Raw genomic sequence first — 9,863 nt, forward strand, 5'->3', positions numbered from 1 at the left:
GCCAGGGTAGCCATCCTTATCAGGGTAGCAATACTTATATAAGACAAAATAGAGGTTAAAACATACTGTAGCAAGAGACAAAGAAGGGCATTACATAATGATAAAAGAATCAATCCAACAAGAGCATATAACAATTGTAAATATCTATGCACCCAACACAGAAGCATCTGAATACATAAAGCAGATATTAACAGACATAAAGGGAGAAATTGACAGTAATATAATAATACAGGGGACATTAACACCCCATTTACATCAATGGAGAGATCATCCTGTCAGAAATCAACAAGGGTGCTCACTTCGGCAGTACATATACTAAAATTGGAACGATACAGAGAAGATTAGCATGGCCCGCCCCTGTGCAAGGATGACACACAAATTCATGAAGCATTCCATATTAAAAAAAAAAGGGGGGGGGGATCCTTGGGTGGCTCAGCAGTTTAGCTTCTGCCTTCCACCCAGGGCATAATCCTGGAGTCCTGGGATCGGGTCCCACATCGGGCTCCTTGCATGGAGCCTGCTTCTCCCTCTGCCTGTGTCTCTGCCTCTCTCTCTCTCTCTCTCTCTCTCTCTCTCATGAATAAATAAATAAAATCTTTTAGAAAGAAAAGAAAAGAAAGAAAAGAAAAAAGAAAAGAAAAGAAAAAAAAAGAAAAAGAAACGAGAAAAAATCAACAAGGAAACAGCGGCTTTGAATGGCACATGTTAGATCAGATGGACCCAAAAAATGTATACAGGATATTTTACTAAAAACAGTAGAATACACACATTCTTTTCAAGTGCACACAGAACGTTCTCCAGGATAGATCCATGTAATTCGACAAAACAAGTCTCAATAAATTTAAGAAGAATGAAATTATATCAAGCATTTTTTCCAACCACAATGTATGAAACTAGAAATTAATTACAAGAAAAAAATCTGGAAAAAAACACAAACACATGGAGGCTATACAACATGCTAGTAAACAATGAATAGATCAACCAAGCAATCAAGAAGGAAATAAAAACAATGCATGGAGACAAATGAAAATGAAAAAACAATGGTCTGAGATATTTGAGATGTAGCAAAAGCAGTTCTAAGAGGGAAGTTTATAATGATGCAGGCCTATGTCAAGAAACAAGAAAAATTGCAAATAAACAACTTAACTTTACATCTAGAGAAATTGAAAAAGAAAAAAAGTACAAGGAAGGAAACACTAAAGATAAGGCAGAAATAAATGAAATAGAGACAAAAAAAATAGAAAAGATTTATGGAACCAAGAGCTGCTTCTTAGAAAAGATAAGCAAAATTGATAAACCTTTAGCTAGACTCATCAGGAAAAAAAAAAGGACTCAAAATCAGAAATGAGGGAGGGGAAAATACAACAAATAACACAGAAATATAAAATATTATAAAAAAGTATTATAAAAATTATATGCTATGCCAATAAGCTAGACTATCTACAAGAAATGGATATAGTCCTAGAACATACAATCTTCCAAAATTGAATCGAGAATAAATAATTTGAATAGACAGATTACTAGCAACAAAACTGAATCAATAATCCAAAAACTTACAACAAACAAAAGCCTAGTAAGACAGCTTCACATATGAATTCTACCAAACATTTAAAGAAGAGTTTAGTACCTATTCTTTTCAAACTATTTCAAAAAATTGAAGAGAAAGGAAAACTCCCAATTCATTCTACAAGTCTAATATTACTCTAATACCAAAGCTAGACAAAGGCACTATAAACAAGCAAACAAACAAACTATGGCCAATAGTTCTTGATGAAGATAGATGCAAACATCCTCAACAAACTACTAGCAAACCACATTCAACAACACATTAAAAAGATCATTCACCACAATCAAGTGAGATTGATTCCAGGGATACAAGGGTGCTTCACTACTTGCAAATCAATCAATGTAATGTATCACATTAACAAGACGGAGGATAAAAAACCATATGATCATCTCAGTATATGGAGAAAAAGTATTTGACAAAACACAATATTCATTCATGATAAACACTCAACAAAGTGAGTATAGAGAGAACATACCTCAACATAATACAGGCTATATACAAGATAACCACAGTTAATATCCTCCACAGTGGTGAAAAACAGAACGTTTTTACTCTAAGATAAGGATATCCACTGTTACCACTTTTATTCAATGTAGCATTGGAAGTCCTGGCTATAGTAATCAACAAGAAAAAGAAATAAAATGCCCACATTACTCAGAGCAATCCATAGATTCAATGTGGTCTCTATCAAAATACCAATAGTGTTTTTCACAGAACTAGAACAAATAATACTAAAATCTGTATGAAACCATAAGATGCTGAATAGCGGGGATCCCTGGGTGGCGCAGCGGTTTAGCGCCGGCCTTTGGCCCAGGGCATGATCCTGGAGACCCGGGATCGAGTCCCACGTCGAGCTCCCGGTGCGTGGAGCCTGCTTCTCCCTCTGCCTGTGTCTCTGCCTCTCTCTCTCTCTGTGTGACTATCATAAATAAATAAAAAATTAAAAAAATTAAAAAAAAGATGCTGAATAGCTAAAGCAATCTTAAGAAAAAATAACAAAGTTGGAAGCATCACAATTCCAATTTTTTTTTAAGATAGTCACACAGAGAGAGAGAGAGAGAGAGAGAGGCAGAGACACAGGCAGAGGGAGAAGCAGGCTCCATGCACCGGGAGCCCAACGTGGGATTCGATCCTGGGTCTCCAGGATCGTGCCCTGGGCCAAAGGCAGACGCTAAACCACTGCGTCACCCAGGGATCCCCAATTCCAAATTTCAAGATACACTACAAAGCTTTAACAAAACAAAACAAAACAAAACAAGACAAAAATAAAAAAACCCAGGATGGTACTTGGCATAAAAATAAATATGTAGATCAATGAAACAAGATGGAGAGCCCAAAAGTAAACCCACACTTACATTTTTCAATTAATCTATGACAAAGAGGCAAAAATACACAATAAGAAAAAGAGAGTATTTTGGGATCCCTGGGTGGCGCAGCGGTTTGGCGCCTGCCTTTGGCCCAGGGCGCGATCCTGGAGACCCGGGATCGAATCCCACGTCGGGCTCCCGGTGCATGGAGCCTGCTTCTCCCTCTGCCTGTGTCTCTGCCTCTCTCTCTCTCACTGTGTGCCTATCATAAATAAATAAAAAAAAAAAAAAGAAAAAGAGAGTATTTTTAATAAATAGTATTGGGAAAACCAGACAGTTCTATCCAAATGAAGGAAACTGGACCACTTTCTTACATCATCCACATAATCAAACTCAAAACGGATTAAAGATGTAAATATAGAACCTGAAACCATAAAACTCCTAAAAGAAAGGATAGGCAGAAATCTCTTGGATATTGGCCTTAGTGATATATTTATGGATATGATTCCTCAGGAAAGGAAAATAAAGGCAAAAATAAACTATTGGGAGTATATCAAAATAAAAGCTTTTGCACAAGAAAGGAAGCAATCAAAGGTAACTAATGAGTGGGAGAGAATATTTGCAAATATATACCTGATAAGAGATTTATATCCAAAATATATAAAGAATTTGTACAACTCAACACCAAAATACAAAAATACAAAATCTAAAAAAATGGGCAGAGGATATGAATAGACATTTTTATAGAGAAAACACACAGATGGCCAACAGATACATGAAAAGGTGCTCAACGTCACTCATCATCAGGGAAATGTATATCCAAACTGCAGTGAGATACCACCTCACACCTGTCAGAATGGATAATGTCAAAAAGACAAGAAATAATGAATGTTGGCAAGGAGGTGGAGAAAAGGTAAATCTTGTTCACTGTCAATGAGATTGTAAATTGGTGCCATCACAGTACAAAACACCAAGGCAGTTTCTCAAAAAAATTAAAAATAGAAATATCATATAATCCAGTAATTCCATTACTGGGTATTTACCCAAAGAAAAGAAAAACATTCATTTGAAAAAAAACGTATGCACCCCTATGTTTATCGCATTAGTTACAAGAGCCAAGATAGGGAAATAACCTAAATGTCCATTGATAGATGAATAGATAAAGACAATGTGGTATATGTATACGTGTGTGTGTTTGTGTGTGTGTATACACATGCACACAATGGAATGCTATTCAGCCATAAAAAAAAAGAATGAAATTTTGCCATTTGAGACAACATGGATGGACCCAGAAGGTATTATGCTAAGTGAAATAAGTCAGAGAAAGACGAATACCATATGATTTCATTTATATGTGATTCTTAAAAAAAAAAACACAAAAACATACTCAAATACAGAGAAGAAACTGGTGGTTGCCAGATGGGGGAGGTGGAAGGAGGTAGGCAAAATAGTCAAAAAGGGATTAAGAGGTACAAAGTTTCAGTTATAAGACAAGTTAAGGAAATGAAAAGTACAACATAGAGAATATATATAGTCAATAACATCGTAACATGTTGTTTGATTACAGATGGCAACTAGACTTACAGTGGTGAGCAATGTATAGAATTGTCAAATCAATATGTTGTACACCTGAAACTAATACAACAGGGTGTGTCAGTTGTATCTTAATAATAAAAAAAATTAAAATCTAACATTTGTAGTAAAATATTAATTAAAGCAATAATTGACGGTTACTCAAAGAAAAGTTGCACTGTCTACTGTAAATTCTCTCACAGGAACAAGATCAATGTGCATACTCCATAAATTTGAAGAGTTTAAAAATATGTCTAAATATGCGGCATGGGGTACCCAGTAAGTGATCAATGACTATCCTGAATTCCTGAAATATGTCTTCTACCTTGTGGTTACATGTATATGTTTGTGGGATTGCCCTATGTTGGCAACAGCAGCTCCTCACCTAAGGACAACTTTAATTCGCCAAAGAACAATGGTATAGGGACGCCGGGGTGGCTCAGTGGTTGAGTGTCTTCCTTTGGCTCAGATCATGATCCCGGGATCCAGGATCGAGTCCCACATCGGGCTCCTTGCAGGGAGCCTGCTTCTCCCTCTGCCCCTCTCTCTGTCTCTTTTGAATAAATTAATAAAATCTAAAAAAAAAAAAAAAAAAAAACACACACAAAAAAACAATGTTACAGGTATTCAAGTTTTTAATAACTCCCTTGAAGTTTAAATATCTTTCTAAATGTTCCAAAACTATACTCATATGCTCTACTAACATATAAGGTTAAACAATATCATTACCTCATGGCCCAACAGTCCTGATCGTCATTAACATCTACCATTGACTATCCTGTGGATGTAGTAGTAGAATATTTACTACTGAATCAAAATCATGCTGAAAACTGGGCTACCTTGCATCTACTTTCCTATTTGTTTTTTAATCATAAACTTGGGCAAATTGCACAAAATAGGCTTATTGGAATGCTCTAGTTCACCCAAATTTTTCTTTGCAAGGTGTGGATTTCAGGGAATCATCAATACTAAACAAACAATGGAGACTGAACTGGAACATGCCTCACTAACCTAACCACAAATTTGAGTTGTTTAACTGGGATGAGCTTGTCTTCATTGTAGATGGTCTGATAAAACACTGGCTTTCATTTGTTTCTTGTTTCTTAAAAGAAGACATTTCAAAATTGTGAGTATGGGTGTTCATCTGGCAAAAATGCTTTTTTTAAGATTTATATATTTTATTTGAGAGAGACAGCATGGTGGGGAGGAGCAGAGAGCTGGGGAGAATCTCAACTAGACTCCCCACTGAGTGTAGAGCCCAACACAGGGCTCCATCTCATGACCTACCCTGAGATTGTGACCCGTGTTGAAATCAAGAGTCAGACATTTAAGTGAGTAAGCCACCCAGGCACCCCAGAAGAGGATGACATTCTGAGCCAAGAGTCAGGTGGTATAAGAAACCACAACATCCAGCACTAGGAAAACAATGATTCTGTCCTGAGGAAAGCAAGAATGATGAAGTTGAGAATTCCCTCAAAACTATTCTTGATATAATTTTGCTTTCCTTTGATACATTTATCCATTCCTAGTTGTGCGGTACTCTGGATAAGTATTTTTATAGGGCCTCTGTCTGTATAAACAATTAGATTTAAGATATGTTACTAAATGTATAGGTCCATATGAGGTAGAAATGAAGACTAGAAGACTTGGTAGAGTAGAGAAGAAATAGAGAATTATCTGTTTATTGTCCAATCAATATATATGAAGATTCTTCTTAATTTCAAGACACCATCTCTTCCTCTGTAGATTCAGAAACAATCTCTTCATGTTATTTATTATCTAATATGTCATTTTCTAAATAATTTCATACCTCACACTATATGAAAAAGGTGATAATGCCATTATTATTCATAAAGCTATAGCTCTTCAGGGTGCATTTGTATTGGAACAAGATAGATCTTTCTGTTACTGCAGTTCCCTAACACCATTTATTTAGTTATATCATTACTCATGATGCTGAATCACCCAATGACTTCAATGGACTATCAGAGGTTATAACTGCACTTCATTGATGATGACCATACATAAATGCAAGTCTTACCCAGAGTAGGCAGCAAAGTATGAGTTATCATTTATTTTCTGTCATTTTAATCTTATCAGACAGAATTTTGTAGTTTAAACATAAGTAAGACATCTCCCAAATATGTCTTCCCTCAAAATCTTGAACTAAAATAATTTCATTCCTAGAATATAATACCTTCCAATGTTGACCATACGCCTGCCTTCCACATTGGAAGGGAGGATTGGTTAAAGCTGCTGAGCTGAGCAAGAATGGCCCTTTTCAAAGAAGGAATGTCCATCCCATTTCCAACAAGGCTTAATTAAGACTAACCCAGGAAAGTATGTCATCGAATCAATCATAGGCAAGAGAGAACTTTGATCAGAAGGGTTGATTAGCAGTGAAAAACAACATTTTGGGAAACCCTCGGAAGAGACAGGCACAGCCAGTCCCGAAATCTGCCGGATGTGCAGTGCAAAGCCTGTGGCAGGAATAGAGTAAATGCCCCAGGTCACCACAAAGTAAAGGCTATCTACTGCCACCCTGCCACCATCTGGTGCTTGTAGATCAGAGGAGATACATGCTCTGAACACAGAGGGGTAAGAACTGACTGTGGGGTCCACAGATACAGCTCAAGTCTAAGGGTCACAGGTGGACTATCAGTAACCTAGATCCCTGAACTCATCCTGTGTCCAAACTGAGGAAGATTCGCCTAAAATCAATAGATCATCACTGATTCATTGCTCAGTCTCATGTGATCCCATGAAAGAAATACTGTGATCTGAACTCACGGTGCCTGGCCTGGATGGCACTCCTAGCCTCTAGGAATGATCTTAAAAATTTTGGTGGAAGGCATTTTAAGGTGCAGAGCTGCTTAAGACACAGGCCAGAAGCAGGGGCTCCTACTTGCTGGTACTTTATTTTCCTCCAGTTTTTAAAAAGCCCTTTGATAGAGGCTAGGTCTTCCTATAGCATGTCCCTTTCCGTATCACTAGTAACTATATTTTCAAATATATTGCCAGAGAGTAATACCTACCCGATAATATTAGAATAGCCTTGCAGGAAAGAATAATGTCTTACATTTCCACTCTGCTCTGTAAAACCTGGCCCAAGGCTAGTCACATAAAAGCAACAAATACTTCTCGATTCCTAACAGCTATTTACCAAATAGGCCAAATATAGTTAACAGGTAAACTGTAGAACTGCTAAACAAGAGAAGTCAAGAGTCCTTGATACTCTAAGAGTAATTGTTACTGGAAAATAAATTTATAGTCAGAGCAGTCATTCTTCATCATAAAGATTTCAGCCTAAGGAAAATAGGGCTGTACCCTAATCCTCTGGCTGAAGTCAAAGTGTTGGATGGATATTGCATTTCCTAAAATTATTCACCAAATTAAGTCCTCGATATTATTTCTCTTCCCTTTCTCTGTCTTCAGTATTGAGAACATGCATATCATCTTCCTTTTTTTGCTAAAACAGGTTCAATATTTCACTCTACAATGAAGCTGATAATGACCTTTTTCTATGACTAACCCTACTCCACAGTGATCTGTGATTTAGGGTTGAAGTACCATTTTGTATATATGATCTATACCACATTGATTCACACCAGATGTGTAGGAATGTGCAAGAGCATTATGTATACATATGTATATTGCATATTTTTAAGTACATACATACATATATATACAGGTATGTCCCATTCCCTCAAGAAAATTATATGCTTTATGCTAAAGAGCGTATTTCTTATAAAGCATATAGCACTTCCCCAGAAAGAGTAGGAACTGAGAAGTTTCCTACATTTGATTAAAGTTTGATCCCATCATGCTATATCTGGCCTTTGAAATCTTTTGAGAACCTTGAGGCTCATTAAAATATAAATGAGATTTAAGAATGATAGGAATCAATAATTATCAATATCACATTTAAGCAAATCTGTGGTAATAGATGAAGTGAGGAATTAAACTAGTGTACATTTTCCAGGTCCAGGTGATATATGTACAGGTCTCAGTTGATATATTTTCTTCCCAATAATTCTTCTCCTCCACAACCAAGATCATCACCGATCATCACCACTATCTACCACTACTACAAACAACACAATCGAACATGCTAGGTTATTAAGTCTTTGGGAACTGAAGCCAAATATTAATCATATTTCTATCCTTGAGCAAATAGCACATAGTAGAGCTCAATAAATATTAATTGGGGAATAAATGAAAATCTACATTATTTTGCCTTCTTAAACTGATCTGGCCATATCTGAGTCAACACATAAAAGCTAACCATGTAATTTCCATCTTTCCAGAAATTTTATAAGAAGTTGTAAGGCCTTAATCATTACCTTGCCAAAGTTGTGAACATTGTACAGGAAATCCCTTCCATGGTTATGAGGCTATAGAGCTCATTTTACTCATTCTTCTCAAGGGAAACTTAGCAGGAGGATATAGGTGGCTTTTCTTTTCAATCATTGCTGTGAGAAAAAAAAATACAATTATGTATCACCTTCACTTATGAAAATATTATACTAAGCCAAAGCAGGAACAAATGACCTTCTTGAATAGAGAAAAAAAAAGAGATGAATATGAATATACTGGAAAATGGGGATCCCTGGGTGGCGCAGCCGTTTGGCGCCTGCCTTTGGCCCAGGGCGCGATCTGGAGACCCGGGATCGAATCCCACGTCGGGCTCCCGGTGCATGGAGCCTGCTTCTCCCTCTGCCTATGTCTCTGCCTCTCTCTCTCTCTCTGTGACTATCATAAAATAAATAAAAATTTAAAAAAAAATTTGCAAAAATAAATAAAATAAAATATACTGGAAAATGTATAGGTGAAAAGAAAAAATAAAGTGAACGTGTAAAATTTACAGTTTGTGGTAAAACATTAAGTCATTACAAAAAATTCTCAGGATTATCAGTAATAAGTAGTTAGAAAATGGGTACAAGGTAGTTCAGAGAGAGAGACTCTCATATGCTTTTTTAAAATTTAGAACACCTTGGGATCCCTGGGTGGCGCAGCGGTTTGGCTCCTGCCTTTGGCCCAGGGCGCGATTCTGGAGACCTGGGATTGAGTCCCACGTCGGGCTCCCGGTGCATGGAGCCTGCTTCTCCCTCTGCCTATGTCTCTGCCTCTTTCTCTCTCTCTCTCTCTGTGTGACTATCATAAAAAATAAATAAAAATTAAAAAAAAATTAGAACACCTTTTAAAATGTGGCAGTGTCTTTCTTTGTATTTAAGCTATATAAACACACAGAATAGAGAATACTGTGGCTTACAAGGCATGTTCTGATTATACAAAAATAAAGAGTCATTGAAATAAAAAGGCACTTCTCATCCATATTTCCAGTTCAAAACAAGATAATCTTCCATAGCCTCACCATCAGGTGAATTCTGGAAAATAATTATTTTGCACGCTCAGTT

The 9,863-nt window shown here is 36.7% G+C and overlaps 1 non-coding gene across 1 annotated transcript; it reads left to right on the plus strand.

The window, feature by feature from the left end:
- Nucleotides 1-291: 291 nt before the first annotated feature.
- On the plus strand, nt 292-402 carry LOC129501708 (U6 spliceosomal RNA). The gene has a single exon (XR_008662797.1). It is a non-coding gene; the product is annotated as a U6 spliceosomal RNA (small nuclear RNA).
- The last annotated feature ends 9,461 nt before the right edge of the window (nt 403-9,863 follow it).

This window comes from Nyctereutes procyonoides, unplaced genomic scaffold (assembly GCF_905146905.1).
Source record: "Nyctereutes procyonoides isolate TBG_1078 unplaced genomic scaffold, NYPRO_anot_genome, whole genome shotgun sequence".
Lineage (NCBI taxonomy): Eukaryota > Metazoa > Chordata > Mammalia > Carnivora > Canidae > Nyctereutes > Nyctereutes procyonoides.